This window comes from Phycodurus eques, chromosome 2, assembly GCF_024500275.1.
Source record: "Phycodurus eques isolate BA_2022a chromosome 2, UOR_Pequ_1.1, whole genome shotgun sequence".
Taxonomy (NCBI): Eukaryota; Metazoa; Chordata; class Actinopteri; order Syngnathiformes; family Syngnathidae; genus Phycodurus; species Phycodurus eques.
Genome location: NC_084526.1, coordinates 41,349,285 through 41,368,654, shown reverse-complemented (window position 1 = coordinate 41,368,654; position 19,370 = coordinate 41,349,285). Strand labels below are relative to the sequence as shown.

General features: G+C 42.3%; 1 protein-coding gene across 11 annotated transcripts in view; it reads left to right on the top strand.

The window, feature by feature from the left end:
- Positions 1-19,370, top strand: part of baz2ba (bromodomain adjacent to zinc finger domain, 2Ba) — a 107,418-nt gene that overhangs the window by 7,722 nt on the left and 80,326 nt on the right. For 10 of the 11 annotated variants that reach the window (XM_061670735.1, XM_061670734.1, XM_061670737.1 and 7 more), the window contains exon 2: positions 9,898-9,940. The gene's annotated coding sequence lies outside the window, so the exon portion shown is untranslated. Of the gene's footprint in view, positions 1-9,897; positions 9,945-19,370 lie in introns of all 11 variants that reach the window. The other variant, XM_061670732.1, reaches the window with a different exon arrangement.

Here is a 19,370-nt window from a genome sequence, read left to right as displayed (position 1 = left end):
AATGTGCACACCCAGAAAACAATAATTGCTAATGAAAAATACCAAGCAGTGGGAACCTTAACAGTTTAGTAGGAGACATTAATCCTGGAAGGGCTAATGGTCCTTTGAGAGGAAGATGCATTTTAGTGAAAGCTCTGGGCATCTAATTGATAATGCCTCTTATTGTTACAAATCCAGTTGGGGATTCTCTGTGTTGTGTTGGCCTCAAACTGATTTGAGCTGTTTTACAGGCAGCTTACTTATTGATACGCATTTACATGACCTCACCAGGTTAATGTCCTCTTAGTTGGAAAGTTGGTTTGGCTTTCATTCAGATGAGCCACCTAACCTCATGTCGCCTCGCTATTTTTGTCCAGGAGGTCCTGATAATCATCAGGCTGCACAAAATAACTCTCAAAAAGTGCCAAGTGGCAACCACCTTTAAATGTGAGTCGCTACTTTAATGGGTAATGCATCTGCAGTTTAAGAAGTCTAATAAACCAACGGACCCGGGACATGTTTGCTTTTGTAGAGACAAGTGAACAAATGGAACTGTTCATTAGGACTAAACAAATCAAGCCTCATGTTGGTTTTCCTGGTATAGCCTAATGTGCGATGCACATGGTGGCTTCATGACCAAACAATAGGCGGCATAACGTAGAAATGGGTCACCCCGTGTTGACTTTCAGGAGACAGAAGACAGAGCGGCCAAATTTGGGAGGGAATGGCGATAAGCTGCTTCTTTTCTCCCCCCCTGGGAATTTATTTATCATTCAATGTGAGAATTTCCTTGATGAAAGTCAAGGTTGTTTGTGCATGCTCTGCCTTGTTCGAATGCCTGTTTTCCACAAAGGAGGAAAAAAGGGTGATTTATTTTTTATCCCCCCCCTCCCTCTTAAGCAGATGCCTTGTGAAATTCATGGGAAGTTTCTCTTTTAAATAGTCTCCAACGGTCTGGGGCATTTTTTTCCCACTTCAGGGCTGTTTTCCTTGTTTTGTACATTAGTGAGGAAGTGAAAATATCGATGTACCACCTCCATTTTTTTTTTTTTGCTTTATGTGAGCAAAAAGCATCAATTTGTCACTTTGTCTTTAAAAGGGGCACGTTAACCCTTTTTAAAGACAAAGTGACAGGAAAAACAGTGACATTGGGGAAGTTATTTGTTGTGTTGAAAAAGTCTCACAAGTGTTGCTTTGGTTAGATATTCCGAAAGTTTTTTTGTTTCAGGATGAACTTGATTATGAAAATGCCAACATGATGAGAAACTTTGTTTTCCTTTGACGTTTACAACACCGAAACACTCCATCTGCAGCAGGGGGGGCTGGTATTTATAATTTTCACCAGAATTCCCCCCACACTGGCTGGGGGGGGGGGATTCTGGTAGTGGGCAAAATCAGAGGAGGGCTTTAAGGGAATGGGACTGATAGTAGTTTCTCTGTTGGGGTCCCTCCTGGGTCAGATGATGATACTATAGAGAAGCTTGTTGTAGGCAGGGGAGGCTGCGGGTCTTGGTTGGTGCTAAGAAATATGCATGAACACACACACAAGCGCTACTACAATACAGGCATCATACAGGGTTTAGGAATGGGACACACACTCAGATACACGAATGCATGCGACAGCCTCCCGTTTATTGATCTTCTTTAGCATTTAAAATCTGGTCACTGCTGCCACAAAGGCTTTTATTTGAGCTGTGCTGGCAAAGCCTGCTCGAGGCTGAGCCAGAATGTTAAATATTTAACTCCCACACAATGCCATGAGAAATGACAAGGGTAGAGGGAAAAAAAATAAAAAATAAACAGGAAAGCAGTTTGGAGCTTTGCAATAGCGGCACACTTTATGTTAGCGGCACTTGAGCAATCATCAGCTGTACATATGCAGCAGCCTTCACATTTGAAATTCATGGGTAACTGTTATTTAACTCAAAAATAAAATGAAATAAACTGTCAGTCGGAATCCGACTTAACTCAATACTGACCTACACAGCCCTACCTTGTTAGCAACACAGGCTGAACTCCTAGTAGTGACTGGATTAGTCATTACTGGACCTGGGACAAGCTGCTGTTTTTAGCGTTTTAAGGTTACAAAAGGGGACTCATGTTAAGAGAAGTGACTCAACTATGTCTAATCCACAGAAGCCCCATTGCACGGAGTGATAAGCTGAGTACATCAGTCACTGCCATCTCCACGTTTGAGTACCATTTGCTTTCTTTTAGCCCGCTCTGTGTGCAAAACCCCAGTGTAGAAATTAACTTCTCCTTTGAAATTATTTTTTTAAATCTCCAGTGAAATGTATTTGTGTGTAGTGTCTCTCAGGTGACGATGAAGAAATGGCGCCATTAGCACTGTTAACATTTCAACATAACATGACTGGAAAAGGTCAAAGCGAAATGTATTGTTAGTGACAGCCCAACATTGCGGAGAACATTACGGCGCATTAAAATTATCATTAAAAAAACACCACGAGGCAGCGAAACCACAAGCGTTTCCACATCCAGCTGAACCTGCTACCGCCGTTGTTTTTCTAGAAAAGCCCAGCTCGCCTCAGCTTGCTTGTGGCATTGTCAACCCCCCCCCCCCACACACACACACACACACACACTATCTGTCCCTCGCTTGTGCTCTCGCCTTCTTGAACGATGACACTGAGAGACAGCTGTAACGTGAGACGCTTCTCGATCCTGGCAGGGGCTTGGAAAGCCGAGGTGGAAGAAGGGAGGGAGAGGCCTTTATCTGAGACTGGGGGCACTGACCTCCCTCATTCCCCTTCTCCTCCTTTCTCTCTTTGCGTCTGGTCACATATCCTATCCTCCCCCACCAACTGAAGCTAGGCCTAACCCTCTCAAAAGTGGAATGTGAGGAGGACACATGGCACTAAATGTATCCTTGTTTTGTCTGTTTACTTAGACAATATAGAGCATTTCTCAGTATCTCCATTGTGTCATATAGATTCGTTCAACACGTGTTCAATTTGACGAGAGTTGGGGAATAAGCTATATGTTTTTATGGTCTCTGACTTAGCGCAGCACGCAGATGGAAACGGTGACACATCCCCCAAACTCTAGGCGACGGTTGCTAAATCCTCTGCGAGAGCTCCCGTGTGTAATCCAAACATTTAGAGCTAATTTAAGCAAGCAGGCAGCAGCAGCAGCATCCTTTAGGAAACAACAACTCTCACACTCTCGCTCTCTTCCTCCCTCCGTCCACCAAGTGTGTGCGAAGACTCGTGTTTATGGGCGAATGTCTCCTTGTAGCTGGAGGGAAATGAAAGCACTCAATCACTCACCTGTCAGAGTACTTCAGAATCCATCCCACGCACACACACACACGTGCACAGTCACAGATGTGCACGCACACTTAACCCTGAGGGTTTGACAGGACTGGCCCTTTATTGACTCCCTTGATCAAGGAGACGGTAGATCCATTTAATAGAAACACGTGCGCAAACACTGAAATACTGAAATAAAAGAGGATCCACATCTGTTCTCTTCACACTGCGGCTGTAACCTTTATTCCTCACGCCACAGAGCTTGTTATTTAAAATCAATGGTTGTTGTATTAAATTTGGAAGGCGAGTACTCATAGCTGACGCCGTCAGCTTGCTTTTATTATTAAATCGGTTGACAGGATCCCTGTATGTATTTTATATCCAGATATTTGCTTCCTTTCACATCTTGGATGGTTCAACCTTGGTTTCATCAGACCGTAACAAAATCTCCCAAACACGTGGCAAAATGTGTTACAGGAAATATAAACACAATTGAACTTTTTGGCCATAATTCCAAAAGGTATGTCTGGCACGAACACAACACTACTTATTCACCAAAAGAATGCCATATCTACAGTGAAGTGTAGTGGTGCCAGGATCATGCTTTGGGGTTCTTTTTCTTCGGCTGGCGACTGGGGCTTTAGTCAAAGTGGAGGGAGGGAATTGTGAACAATTCCAACTAGGCAGGCAGTGTTGATAGAAAGCTAAATAAATAAATACAAGTCAGGGAAATCCTATGAGAACACTTGAACTTTATTTGGGATAAATCAGAGGAACTTTTAAGTAGTGGCAGGTGTGAACTGACTCCCATTTAACATGAGTTGGAATGTTGGTTGAATTGGTTATTTCTGAACACAATACAGGCCCAGTTATGAGGGTGTGCGCATTTGTGCCATTACGTTATCTGTTGATTTTATTTTTAATGAAGCTGTACAGGGTGGGGGTTAATAGGTCACATTAATGGTGGTAAAAGTTTTGAAATGACAACCTGGCATTTGAACAGCGGTGTGTAGACTTTTTGTATCCATTCATGTGCATTGTCCCGTCACAACAATAATGTTAGTCCAATACAAGAGCTGTATCAAATATTGAGCTCTTCCAAATATAATACTTCTACAACTACAGTAATTTACATATTGTGAAATTACTGCCTCTCTATCAGTGTGAATGAAAACTGAACATTATTATCTTTGTAAAAGGCAGAATATCTTATATGGCTCTTGTGTTGGATCTTATTTTAATGTGCGGTTTATCAGTTGATGATGCGCTACTGTATCCCCAAATCCTTTTAAATCCTCCGTATTGCATCAATGAAGAGGTATAGTTGTGCCTCCATCCTCTTTTGAGATTTATTCTGTCGACCCTGGACACTTTTAGGCCCGGGTAGGTCACGTTTCAGGCTGAGTGTTTTAGAAGAGCATTGAGCCAGGAGAGTGTTTGGGAGGGAGAGAGATGTGACAGCTGTGTTGGTCATGGCTACTCTGACCTTCACGCGTCGTGTTGATGGATCATGAAATTTGTAACGATACACTGAAGCTGTTGTGTTGGCCCACGCGGGCCCGACGATCTGGCCGGATAACTGGTGCCATCATTGGTCCAAACCAAACGGTGGACGGTCACCAAGTAGGACAGCTTGAGTGCATATGAATGACTTTTGTCTCGTACGGTGAAGCACATTTCTGCAATGGGCTCTGTGCCACAAAGCGAGAGGAGTGATGACGGCAGCACAAAAACAAGCGTGTGTACACAAGCCAACTACACACATACGCACACGCTTGGCATTTCTTATACATTCTATCTCCCACAAATGGATTGCAGGATTGTTCAGAGCTTTTTGCCTGTCCCAAAGCGCTTTGCTCTGCGCGTCAGATCCCCGGAGATGGCACTTGCTCCATCTAGTCAAGGAAGAAACCATTTAGTGGAATGAAAAAAAAAAAAAAGGCACATATTGAAAGGCATACACAGGGAAGCTGCTGGGAGGATTTGACTAGCATGTAGACAAACCTTTCCCACACAGGTTTTTTTATTGCTCCACCGGCTCCCTACTTTGCCCCAAACACACATACAAAATTACACACAGATTCCATTTTGTCAGCTTTTAGCCGCAGATCATGTCACGATAAAAGATGCTGCCCCACAGTTAAACACTGCCAGTAAATCACAGGGCAAAGAAAGCTAGGAGAAGCACTTATTTTGAAGAAGCATGAGAGACCGCACTGGGGGGAAGGGGTTGAGACAGCTAGGGCAAGACACGGAGAGAGCGAGGGAGGAAGAGAGAGCTTCTTTGTGCACTGTGTACTGACATTGTGTGTGTGTGTGTGTGTGTGTGTGATGAAGAGATGAATCACTGCTATTTAGGGATCGGTTTCCTGCAACTGATTGTGTGACGACTCTGTGGCGGACAAGACTGTCAAGACTTGCCTGTTTTGTTCTTGGGACATCAGGAAAATGTCTGCGGCCAAGTTTCGCTGGCTCGCTCCCACAGGGAGCAACAGGGGACAAACACCTCGCCAGTGTCTACTGCTCCTCTACGAACAAAGCATCAAATATTCAAAAGCCAGGGATTTTAGGCCAATCTCACTTATGTGTGTTTTAGACTACACTTGTTTTGTTCACATGAATACTAAGAAAGTTGCAAAGAGGCCATTTTTTTTTTCCTGTCGGCCTTTTAATGAGCAAATTAGACGGCTCTGCCATGGATGCTACTAGAATAATGACATTTGGTTTGTGCAGAGTATTTTTCGCTAGAACAGTATTGTCTTACTGAAACATGATGACATTATTCACCTGAGTTAATCAAAAGGTGAACATCATTTGCGTCTGCGATAACATGGTGAATCAGAGCCAGTGTTCAATTATGCATCGTATAATTGTCCAATTATATCAAGGTAAACACTGTTGTGATTAGTTGAGATTTTAATATATTATTTACAAATGAAATGGTTAGTGCACTAATGAGCTAGAAATTACAATTGCCTCAGAAATTGTGTGTAAATGTTGCGATGCTTTCGACAGGAAAAAAAAATTCCTTCCCTGCTAAAAAAAAAAACAATACAATGATTTGCAAATCCTTTTCACTCAATTGAATACACCACAAAGACAAGATATTAAATGTTCAAACTGATAATAATGCAAATGTTCACTCATTGTGAATTTGATGCCTGCAGCACGTTCCCAAGGAGCCGCTACAGGGGCATGTTTACCACTGTTATCACCTTATAACAACACTCAATAGCGTTTGGGAACTGATGACACTAATAGTCGAAGCTTTGTAGGTGGAATTCTTTCCCATGCTTCCTTGATGTGCAACTTCAGTTGCTCAACAGTCCGGGGTCTCCGTTGTCTATTTTGCGCTTCATAATGCGCCACACATTTTCAATGGGAAACAGGTCTGGGCTGCTGGCAGGCAAGTCTAGTACTCTCTTTTACTAGGAAGCCACAATGTTGTAACACGTGCTGAATGTGGCTTGGCGTTGTCTCGCAGAAATAAGCAGGGACGTCTCTAACAAAGATGTTGCTTGCATGGCAGCATAAGTTGCTCCAAAACCTGTATGTGCCTTCCAGCATTAGTGGTGCCTTCACAGACGTGCAAGTTACCTATGACATGGGCACTAACACACTCCCATACCATCACAGATGCTGGCTTTTGAACTTTGCGCTCATAACTATCGGGATGGTGCTTTTCCTCTTCGGCCCAGAGGACACGACTAAACGATTTGAAATGTGGACTTAATTTCTCCGAATTCTATGAATAGTTTGATGATATTTTGGCCCATAGATGATGAAATCCCTAAATACCTTGCAATTGCACATTGAGAACGTTCTTAAACTGTTTGACTTTTTTGCTCACATAGTTGTTGACAAAGTGGTGAACTTTGCCCCATCCATGCTTGTGAACAACTTGGCTCCTTTTATACCCAATCATGACAATTAACCTGTTTCCAATTAACCTATTCACCTGTGGAATGTTCCAAACAGGTTTTTTTTGGTTTTGTTTAATTATAAAAGCAGTCCTCAGTCCATTCCATGTGCCGCTCCAGCACTTCTATCCAGCAGCGCCTGGACGGCATGCAAAGCCCACGTGATCACAACAGCTTGCTAAGGTGCTAACATAGTAGCAGGGAGTAAGAGTGATGAAGGTTGCTTGCTTAAAGTCCTTTATTGACACTCCAGTTTTAAGTTCACTGTAAAAGTAAACTCGCATAACAAAAGAATTACACCTATTAAATGTTCTCATCACATACTTAGTTTCTTCGGTTTTGTTCACAAAAATTGCTACTTCAAAGCTAACACAATGAATAAAAAAAACATCATTGAAGAGCTAAGGAAAATTAGCATTGAACTCGTGGCACTTATAAATCAAAATAATGAATATTGGTACACAAACATTGTGTAACTACAAATAGGCAATATAACAATATTCTGGCCTACATTCTTCAAACTCTGTGAGAAATGAGTTATCACAACAATATTTGATCGTGACTTCTTCTTTCTTTTTTTCTCTGCGTATATCTCATTGCGTGTATCACACTGCCCCTCAGAGGCCAAGAGGTGCACAGCAAAAGCAGCGGTTGCTCATAAAGCTAATCCAAGTTGCATCAAGAAGTTCAAAACTGTGTTGCTGCATGTGGAGAAAGAAAATGTTCGCACCCTATGATGTTTTTTATTTTTTCATTTTCTTTTTTTAAAATGTAACTTTATGTTGTACTTTAAAAGTATATTTATCTATTGCCCCTCCTTGAGCTGTCACCTTATCGTGGTGGAGGGGTTTGTGTGTCCCAATGATCCTAGGAGCTAAGTTGTCTGTGGCTTTATGCCCCTGGCAGGGTCACCCATGACAAACAGGTCCTAGGTGAGGGACCAGAGCTCCAACACAGAGCTACAAAAACCGGACCGGATCGGGACATGCTTACAATATTGGCTGAAAATGATTTGCAAATCATTGTATTCTGTTTTTATCTACATTATACTCAACATCACAGCTTCATTGAAATTGGGGTTTGTACAATGTTACTTAATACCTCACATCTTATCAGAATCGTCAGATAACATTGCAAATATTACTGCTTGTGGCTGCTAGCAACACAGGGATGACATCATTTCATTCTGATTGAATGTGATGATTCTTTCACGACATCATTGCTGCGTCGCTTTTCTATCAGTGATTGTGGTCGTCACACAATCGACAGAACAAAATGATTGTTTTACTCTACTTCAGAAAATGGTGTAGTATAGTCTTTAATTTATTATTCAGTTGAAGAAGGCTCCATATTTGAATCATTCCCAAATCTGGTATTGTAATACTGATGCAAACAGGTAACGATTGTACCGCAAAATGAGGTTAATAGATGAAGAGCCTGATTTTCACTGAGGAAAATGACTGCAGACAGCGGCGTCTTCCTTATCCAGAGTGATTCACCTGGTAAATCGTTTTTCTGTGCTGAGCCCCGATGAGCAGAAATCCTTTAATCATCCACTAATAGGTCTTTATGAAAAGGCAGGAGATGAATTCAGTCTACCTGGTGCTCCTTTATCATTATGGCTGCGACGAGTTATCAAAGTGTGCTGTTGTCGGCACATGTTTGTGTGTCTTAGTTTGATTACTATCAACACCGGCAGTCGAGCTCATTCCTGTACAATAGGACAGTCCTGTCTGTCAGTTTCTCTCGTACTCTTTAGACAACCCAGAAATGCTACTTTACTTGGACTCATATAAATCTATCTTCTCACAACAAATGCCATTGAGAGTAATTCTGAAATCACCGCTTTAAGTTTCAGTGTGCTCAAGCTGCGTTTGGTAAACTGGAAGGCAGTGTATTTCATGATAGAACTGGACTAGATTTTGTGTGATGAAGGTTTCCGTTTGATCTGAAGCTGCTGACCAGATGGATGCGTTTGTTGTCAGCAAAACCTTGTTGGTTACTCACACGCTCACACGCTCCTGACACCGTCTGTGTCTGGTAACTTCACTGGTGTCGGGCCTCGAAGCTGAAAATGTTTTGCACCAGACTGTCTACATTTTTATTGTCAAAGAAAATTGAACATAAGCCATAAGATATAAAAGCAGGCACAGTCTGTGTATGTGTGTACTAGTGTCATATGCGCAGCAGAGCGAAATCTGTTGTGTTGAGCTGCTTAGTTTAGGCTCAGGCTGAGAGCACAGGAGGGCCTCAGAGACAATGCATGAGAGGTGGGCGTGAGAACACTGGGAGGGCTTGGTTCTCTACAAGAACTGTCTTGTGTTTGGGGAAAATATCCTCACCAGTGTGTCGATTCAATTCTAACAAACTGGTTTTGCAAGAAATGGCTGAGGGAGGAAGAGCGAGACTGTGTGTGTGTGTGTGTGTGTGTGTACTCATGATTTGTGTGCAGCCACAGTTGTGTTCGGATAACTGTTTCCCCCTTTTTGATGCCCATGTACACCATGAATACTAATAAAATACCGTGTAACTTTGCTGTGTAGGTACTTTTAGGGGCCTCATCCCCTCCTGAAATCCAATAGGGAAAGCATTCACCCGCGTGTACATTAAAACGTATCCCATTTCATTTGTGGCATAAATCAAAGCGATGCGTAAACATGTTTTATTCCTGTGACTCAGACTGTGTTTGACTCGGAACTTGAGCAGTGTTTTGTTTCTCTTCTCCCCAGGTGTTGCAGCAGTTATGACAAAGAGCTGAAGACACCTCAAACAGTGAGTATGTTCTCCTTCTCACTCAGGAATGTATGACGGGGGGTGCGTGACTTTTTGAAAGTCTATACAGTGGTGCCTTGAGATGCAAGTGTTCTGTGATAACACTCGAAACACAAAATCACCTCTCCTAATAGAAATGTATTAATCTGTTAAACGGTTCTTGTCACACTTTTTTGTTTTGTTTTTCGCTTCAATTCAATGGAAATTGTGCTGCTCCTTCTGGTGTGCGCACTTTGGCCGTGGCCATCTGCGGACAGTGTAATACAGACATATGGATATGTATAGATTCCTCAGTAAGCTGCACTAAATTTAGTGATTGGTTGTTCTTCGCAGTGGATAAAGCATAAGTGCTTATGAGCATTGTTATATTATCTTTCTACATGTTGCTTCACCATTTGTGTTCAAATAGCCGTTGCTTAAAGGGTTAATAACACAGCCACGTCGATGCTATTAGTTAGCCTGCCTATGGCATTTCCCCATTATGTGTTAGCATTAAGTTAGCAGTGGCTGTATTTTTTGTTTTGTTTTTTTTTGTAATCCACAACGTGTAATTTGTTTTATGTGTTAGTTTGACAGTAAACTTTAAATGAGACTCGCAATAAACAGCTTGAAGCTTCTTTTTTTGAAGACTTTCTTTTCACTAATTCTATCTGCCAAACTGCTGCTTGTTGCGCGAGTTCTTACGAGAGCACTCATATCGAAAGTTTTTTGCCCGCAGGACAAAGCAAAAAATTGGCTGAACGATGGCTTGCTTCTCGAAAAACTCATCAGGTCACTCGTATCTCATGGCACCCCACTGTACTTTGTCACACAGTTACATTTTTTATTTTTTTTTGTTTATAGTTTTTTTTTTTTTTTTTTTTTTTTTTTTAAAAGCACGTCATAACAACCATGCCGCTCTGCCAACTCCAGGCCTCATTTGACTTTAATTCATTCGGCAAACAGGACGTTTTTTTTCTTCTCACAGCAAATTAAATTTAACAAGAGACCCTTGAAAAGACGTTGTTATGATTACATTACAAATTCGGGGTTCATTTAGTGAATCGAGCAATTAATTAGATTTCTCCCATTCAAATCCGAGTATTTGTATGAAACGTACACGGCTAATAGGCATCCTTAGTTTGCTATCTGCTCGGAGCAAGAGCAGAATGTAAATGGTTGTTAACTGTGGCCTACAGGGGCTTCCAGGGATGCAGGATTGCGTGCAGTTGTTTATGTGTGCTGCTACGTGCGGCGTTAATCTCCCCCTCGCCCTTCCTCTTCGCTCCCTTTTCCGTATGCGTCTCTCTCCTGTCTCTGTGTGAGTGCTATCTGTTGTCAGGGGCGCGGTTGCGTCCTCCAGGCTTCACTTCACACCAAGGTGGCAGTTTGTTGTTGCGCACACAGACAATGACTTGCACTTTCCTTTCCTACCTGACCCGATGGCCTGCGAGTGCCTTTTATTAGGGTTGTTTTCTTCCCCCCTACTAAATGCATAGGGCATTGAAATACCTTTTGTGTTCCTGGACCTGATTCTGTCAGGTTGCTGCACCATCTCTGGCTGTAAATGATGCATTATGTTGCCGCATGCTGCTTGTATCATTTGTGATGAGTATTGATGAGTCCTCACCCTCTGGGGGAATCATTTACTGGGATGGGGGAAGAGATGTGTAGCTGTTCCTTACTTGGTTTTCAAGGACCTTCTTATACAGGCCATATTACAAAAGGACTAAATCAGTCCAGCTGTCCGGTTTTCCTCAGCCGATTGCATATTCCGAAATCAACAATTGACTTCTATTTGGGTGTGACACCCCACTACAACTACTACTACTGTAACATTGCTTTTATAATAAAGCCTTTCTAGTCAAGACAATTCTATTTATATAGCTCCAATCCACAACAATGTACCTAACACATTAAGCAGGTCAAGAACACAGTTTGACATAGTGACCAACTTCAAAAAAGTAGCCTCAAGCTGTTTAATGCCACTGTACGTTGAAATTGACCATCAAACTAAACATAAAACAGAGACAATTACAACCACATAACTTTGCCTTTAAGTCTGCTACCTTAATGCTAACACACAATTGCAAAACATCTACCACCTTCCCCGGCCTCAATCCCGCCAATAATAAGTAGATAGACGCACGTTGGTTACTAGATTTTAAAAAGCACGAACTATTTACTACTAAAATAATAACACATTTCTATTCATGACGCCCCGACGAATAAAGATAATTCAGTGAGAATTGTGAATCGCAATAGTATGCTCCACTTTCTGTTCTGTGTCAAGGTCAGCTTAGTACAGATAGCTCTTGTTTGGGGTCTGAATGAGCAGATGTAATTCGCAATGAGCAGATGTAATTCGGCTGTTGCTCAGTACAGGGGCGGATATATTCCTGTGGGTTACATGGCTGCTGGCCACCCCAAAAGCATGGAGAAAAAGAAAAAAAAAAAACCTCTTCCCTTTTTGCTTTATCACTTGTTTTGTTTTATTAGTAAATATATACAGTATTATAATATACAGTGTATATAAAAACAATATATAATTCCTTCTTGAGCATATCTGTATTTGGTGTGAATGGTTGTTTTTGACTTTTATGTGCTCTGCGATTGGCTGGCGACCAGTCCAGGGTGTACTTCGCCTTTCCCCCAAAGTCAGCAGGGATAGGCACCAGTGCACTAGCGACCCTAAAATGGAAGAGAAAATTGATGGCTGGTCAAAGTGGTCCTTACATCCTTGAAATGTTCTGTATTGCGGCGCTTGGAAGAAAACTTTTGGCACCCCTGGAGTAGATCGCTCATCCAACAGCTGTTAGCAATTTGTTGACTTTTGTCAATGGGAATGGCAGAGAGCAGCTTTAGTGTAATACCTAAAAGAGAGTGCAAATGTTGGGAGAGAGAAAATAGCAATATTTTATCTTTTTTGTATTGACTTGTTTGTGAGCATGAACTTTTAGCCCATTTTAATTGAGACACAGGCTTCATCAACAGTAGATTCCCGAGTGCGTTTTTGACTTGCGCGGTTAAAGCGTCCCGGCCTTACAAACGCATGCAGCACCCATCCGCTTTAAGATTGCTATTTTTTCAGCCCGAGGAAGATTGTGTGCATACATTAATTGCTTGCTGTAATCCATGTGTGGACTATTTGTACTTTCGCCAAGGTGGGAGCAGGAATGCTTGCATAGCCCCCATCTGCTTGATCTGAGCTTGAAATGCAGTGCCTTTTAATGACAAAACTGAGTGGCTGGGAGCTATGCAGAAAAGAAGGGTGTGCGCATGGGTTTGCATGTATGCCGATGTGTGCGAGGGGTGAGGGTGGATGTGCGCCGCATGAGTTTGAATTAGACAGGAATAAAGGGAGAGGGAAAGAGAGAGAGAAAAACATCTCGAAGGTCAGGAACAGCAGGCGGCCGTAAGGGAGAGAGACGTGAGGCAGAGATAGTCTTCGTCAACCTCACAACTTAGCTCTTTAAACGTGTGTGTGTGTGTGTGTGTGTGTGTGCGCGCGCGTGTACATGTGTGTGTGTGTGTGTGTGTGTCCTTTGGGGCCAACATTTCCATCCGCATCCTACTGTGCGTTACAATGGAACAGAATTGCTGCATTATAGCTAGATAGATAAAGACAGATAGACATTACGTACACATTTCGGAGCCAGTCAGTCACTGAGCTACAAATACTTTTTCTACATGGCCCTTGTGACAGTGGAAGGGGAAATTACACCTCGTAGCCTGAGGGGAAGAATTCGTGTCTCTCTCTGCCTGTCCCAAAACCCGAATAGGGTTTCATCAATCTGAGCAAGCGCTATCATTTTCAGCTCTTGTTCTTTGTTTGTCTTTTTTTTTTTTTTCCCCCAGTGCACTTTAAACTGGTTCCCTGTTAGATTAAGGAAGTGTTGAAATAACACAGAAACATTTAGTACTTTGCACTTCGCCTCGGAGCTACGGTTGTGAAAAAGCTGCTGCGAGCTTGTCCTCGGGATACAGAGCACAGTCTCGGGATAGAGGACGGCATAGATTCAACTGACACACTGAGCGTTCATAAAGGCTTACCCATCAATGTCGTCTTCAAGTCTCTCGCGCGCACAGTGTTTTTTAACAAAGTAGAAATACTTGGTAACTGTAGTTAAGGACATTTTTCAGATCTTGACTTTACTCTTAAGGCCTACTTTCTACTCCTTACTTTGTCAAATACTTACTTTTTTTTTTTTTTTTTTTTCCCAAGCTACTCAGATGACACGTAAAACAGACAAATAGAGAGAGTTAGCTTTTGATTGATTCATTGAGATCTTTGGGTCTTAAAATGCAGAAAAAAACAAGCAGCAGGCACACGGAGGAACGTTAACCAAGGGAGCGTTAATGACAATGCAACAGATTCGGAGAAGTATGATATTTATTTATTTTATTATTTAATTACTTAATTTATTTGATCTTTTTCCCCCATCCATGGTATTGAGAATTTTGTTTCATGTTTGTGGCCTAAAAAAAATTCCATATAAACTGAAAAAAAACACAAGTAAGGTATTGTAACAGTCATTTGCGGATTTAGCATTTGTTGTTACAGTGAACTCTCAATATTATATACCCGATTTGTTATCCTGACCGATTTCCCGGATCAGGCCAGACATATTTTGTTGGGAACGACAAAACAACTTGTAGTGTGACATAATTCACGACGAACGATTTGTCCCTATGACAGCCATACGATGCTAAAATGAAAAGTCTAGCTTTTTTGTTTTTTTTTACGGGTAGGGGTGGTTGATATCTTCCGTGTAGTTTGACATATGAAGGATAACCCTCCGAGGGTCACGTAGCACCATGACGTCGACCAGTAGGATTGCGACTTGAAACAGCAAATCACCTCCTTTGCTCACCATTGCCAACACACAAACCAACGGTTGGCATATTTACGTATAAACGTTAGTCCTAGCACTAGCTCACAACATAACATTGTTGCCTGCTTGCCAACGGTAATAAAAGTATTTGAACTTTACCTCAAGCTCTCCTTGAAGAATGCAGCCCAAAACGTCCTCAGACGTTGCACATTCTTTTTTTTTTTTCCCAACACAAAACATTGCAGCGATAATTTTTTTGCCGCTACGGTAACGCTTGTATCCGGTAGCGTTGACACATTTTCCGCCCCCCCCCCAACAGTGCTTTACTTGACATATCATCGCAATATATATGTTGTGTAGTGTTGCCAGTGTCTGACCGACACACGGCACAATTTTATGGCAGTAGTATGACATAGTGCCATGTGAGATGGGGGGGAAAGTGTGTTGTAGTCTGATCCAGACATGAGTTAGCATACTAACCTAAGTAACGCATTAGCACAAATGCGTACTAGCATTTCACACACATGGCAAGTCGTTAAACTCACCTTTTGGCATTTACACACAATAAATGTTACAGGCAAATTATAATTGCAAAGTTTAACCGTTACTTTGACCACTTATTATTATTTTTTACACAAGTATATGTAGTTCTACTTAAGTAGAGTGAGTGTACTTTAGACACACACAGACACACATCTTGAGCTACACAGTCTCAATAGGGTTCAGTCCACCAGCCAGACTTTTGATTTACTCCCTCTGCCAAAAAAAAAAAAAAAAGGCTTCTGCTCTCCCTGTCACCAGCACAGAGTGAGGCTGCTCTTTTCCAGGCCCTTGTGCCATGAATCACTGTTCGTGCCCAGGGAGCCTCAGTCCACTTGGGGGCTGCCCGCCTGGACGACAATGCACGTGGTCATGAGGGGGCCACAATGAATTGGGGCCCTGACAACAAAACAAGAGCTAAGAACCCAAGCTGTCCCAGAGAGGGCAACAAGAGGTGTTCCGTGTGTGTGTGTGTGTGTGTGTGCTTTTTGTAGTTCATGCTGGGACGTCGAGCACACAATGCAGAGTTTTGGGTGTTGTCATACAACACAATTTCACGACGGTCATTTGTGAAACATTAGGATTAGACTTTTAGGCACGTCATACATCACAAACCTTTTAGTCTCTCACAGATGATTGCAATCCGTGACCCTTGGACTGATCTTGAATGTGTTATTTCCTCTCTCGTCTTTATCAACCCCAAACAATCCCAATTATCGAAACAACTAGATTGCAAGTGGAAACTCTGTGTCAATTTCTCAGCATTTCCCCCCCAATCAAGATTCACGGCAAAGAGAACGTTGTTAAATGTTAACGTTTGTGTTACATTGGGTTCATTCTGGTTTGTAGTTAGCTGATTCATACTGACGTCAGTGGTAGTAGTATTGTTATATTCACCACCAGTGTATGGTTTTATAATTCTCAAAGAAAAGCTGCTGACTTGAAACTGTTGCAACTCAACGTTAGCTATGGCTGTTTATGTTGGCAGCACGACTCGCTCGTATAATAGTGTTACTAAAATACAACATTTATCGGCGAGACGTTTTATTTTTTAAACGTACAATCAATTTAAAAAAAAGAGGCGATAAGCGGCGTACCTGTTGAACAAAAATGGTGCTAATTCCTCCGTGAGGTCCCTTGGGCATTTTTAAAAAAAATTTCCATAACTGGATGTTCCAAAATAGTTATTAAAGCCGACGCTAACAGCGTTGCGGTGGTTAATAAAATCAATCAATAAATAAATAAACAAAAGGTTCCCCTTTAGGTGTAAAAACAAAAGGTAATCCTATTTTAAATGACAACTGGTCTTTAGCCTACACAATGTTAAAGTGCTTTATTTATGGACATTGCATATCTCACTTGGTAATACCTATTAGTTCATAATAAACTGATACAAGCTGACTTTTGGTATTTGAAAACATCATCTCATTTTGTGCAAAGTTGCAATTGTCAATTTAATTTCTGATTTACTGTAGCAACATTGATTTGGTTGAACATGTTCAAATGTGCCGCCATCAGGACCGTTGACGTCTGATAATTGATGATCATGCTGGCTTTTGTTTTTAATGGCCGAATCCATGTTGTTATAATATTTTAAAGCCTAAACAAAGGTGTTTCGTATTTGGTGTGTGCATATGCTACATGTACATTTTGCTGTGTTTTGGCTGGATCTTTAAGCAGACCACACACACAGTCATTCATTTGTACCTCACACAAACACACACACGCGCACACATGGACCGCCAGCAGCTGTTGCTCTGCGAGTCTCTTGGTTTATTGAGTCTGTCTTCTGCATTTATGACCAAAACCGCATCTCCTCTACACTTTTATTCTTTGCTTGGTCTCCTCAGCACCCCTGTCGCTCAACATCATTCTCCAAATAATCGGTTTTAATATTTCAGAACCTGCCTTTCTGGCTCCATGCATGCTTGTCGCTGTCCCAACTAGTCCTGCGCGTCCTCCGGCCTGTTGGCTAGGCCGAGTTGTAACCTGGATACAGCTGCAGTCCAGAGCAACCATTAGCAGTGCCAGGAGCCCCCCCCCCCCCCCACACCCCCAGCTCCCAGGGAGAGCTCATTACAGTATTTGTGCAGACACTTCTATGAAACACAGCAGTGCGCCCGGTGAGACTAGCCAGGACGCAGAGCCTCGGGGAAAGCATTACCGCCTCCATTTGGACTTAGGGGGACAAAATGAGGTTTCACCGAAAGACCAGAACGAATGCGAAGAATGATATTAATCATTAAAAACAGGCAGCTTTCTTCAGCTATTTGCTGGGTTTGATCTGCTTTCTGTTCTTTATGTGTGAGTGTGCATGCGACCGAGATTGGGAGCGTGTGACTGTGTGCTCTCGGAGGCCCATTTCAGCCGTCTGGTGTGGTGTGCAGATGGCTGGCTGGGGCCTGCTGAATGAGATATCCTCTTTCTCTCCTCTTTTCCATCCTTTCCTCCTCTCCTGAGTTAAATCTCGGCCTGCGTCCTTTCTTTCATCGCCACATCTGCTGAGGGCCATCTTGGGCAGAGGAGACTTTTCCACACTGCTCGATTTTCCCCTCTCCGGGCTCTCTGTGTTGCAGCCATACACGTTGGCTTTGGAATGAAATGTCTCTAAACCGAGCCATGTGCCCCGGAGCTACGGTAATTGCAGGTGAAATTCAGCTTCCTCTTTAAAATGCCATCTCTCATTTCCAGTTACCAGCCCCCCACTGTATTGCCCACCACCCCTGCACGCCTTGCACATCTCCCTCCCTCTCTTCCCCTCTGGCTGTCTTTTAGAGGCGTGTGAATCCCTCAGCCCCTGTCGCGTCTCACGGCCCCAGTAGACACTCCCACAATGCACAGCGCTGATGGTTACACAGTGATATCAACCAGGCAGTGGCTTGGACACAAATGTGTATGAGTGAGCAAGTGAAATATTGTAATGTAATATTTACGAAAGAGGCATGTTCGTCACAGAGAGGGTGAGCGCAGAGCACCGACCACAATATTCTGCAGAATAGCATGCTTGTCATCATTTGCCTGATTTTGTAATTTCAAGCTTAAGATCCGTATATGCTGTTTAGATCAAATTGTGCCTTATTAGCTCTAGCGTGGTCACTTTTGGCCAATTGATACACATGAACACTACATTTTTTAATTGCTTGTTATTTACTAGATTGAATCATACAATTGACCAACATGCCTGCAGGCACCAGGTAGCCCCCAAGGACACACGAGTAGCCCGAAGGCCTGTTCTAAAAATAGCTCACCAGTGATACAGTGTACATTGTCTATACCTAACCCTAGGAATGTTGTAGGATTGGTCATTTGAAAATCTAAACACTCATGAATCGAAATGTAGTGTCATATATTTTATTCTATATGCATCAAACTCCTAGACAACTCTTTTTCAAAAAGGTTGGTGACCCCTGACTCAACTCCTTGGAAACTTTTTTTTTTTTTTTTTTCTCTACCAGATGACATCATTTATTTTTGGACAGGGGAGCAATTTCATGTTTCCGAAAGCGGGCTTTATTGGTTGACTGCACTCCAATGGAGCAAATTAATGGCAAATTTGTTTTTAATAGGTGGCGATACCTTTACTGACCCTTGACAATAATTACGTTTTAATTTAAGAAGTGGACGATCCCTCTGCTGGCTGTAGGAAAAAAATTCTATTAGCGATATGAGGGGGAAAAAAAACGTTTTCCAACTTGCACACTTTGCAAACAAACTGGAATTTGAATTGTTTTCTACTGCTGATAAGCACTGATGTTAGCAAAAAAAACTTAAAAGCAATAAAAGAAGCAAAAACAAAAATCTTCCCAGGCCTGTGGGTTATGTGCAATCACAATAGTAAACATTGTTACGTAACGGTACTGTCAAAACCAAGCATTATTATCATTGGATGTAAAGCTAGAATGTGCGTTGCCTTATTATTGTCACCTGATACTTCTGTCCAGCTACTGTCATTGTTCCTTGCAAGCAGGCGAGGGAAAATGGTAGCCGTGTGTGTCTTTGTGAAGAGTGTGTGCGGCATATACAGCGTCAGCAAGGCGTGATCTGTGTGGAGGTGACATGAAGGTGAACGCGGCGTG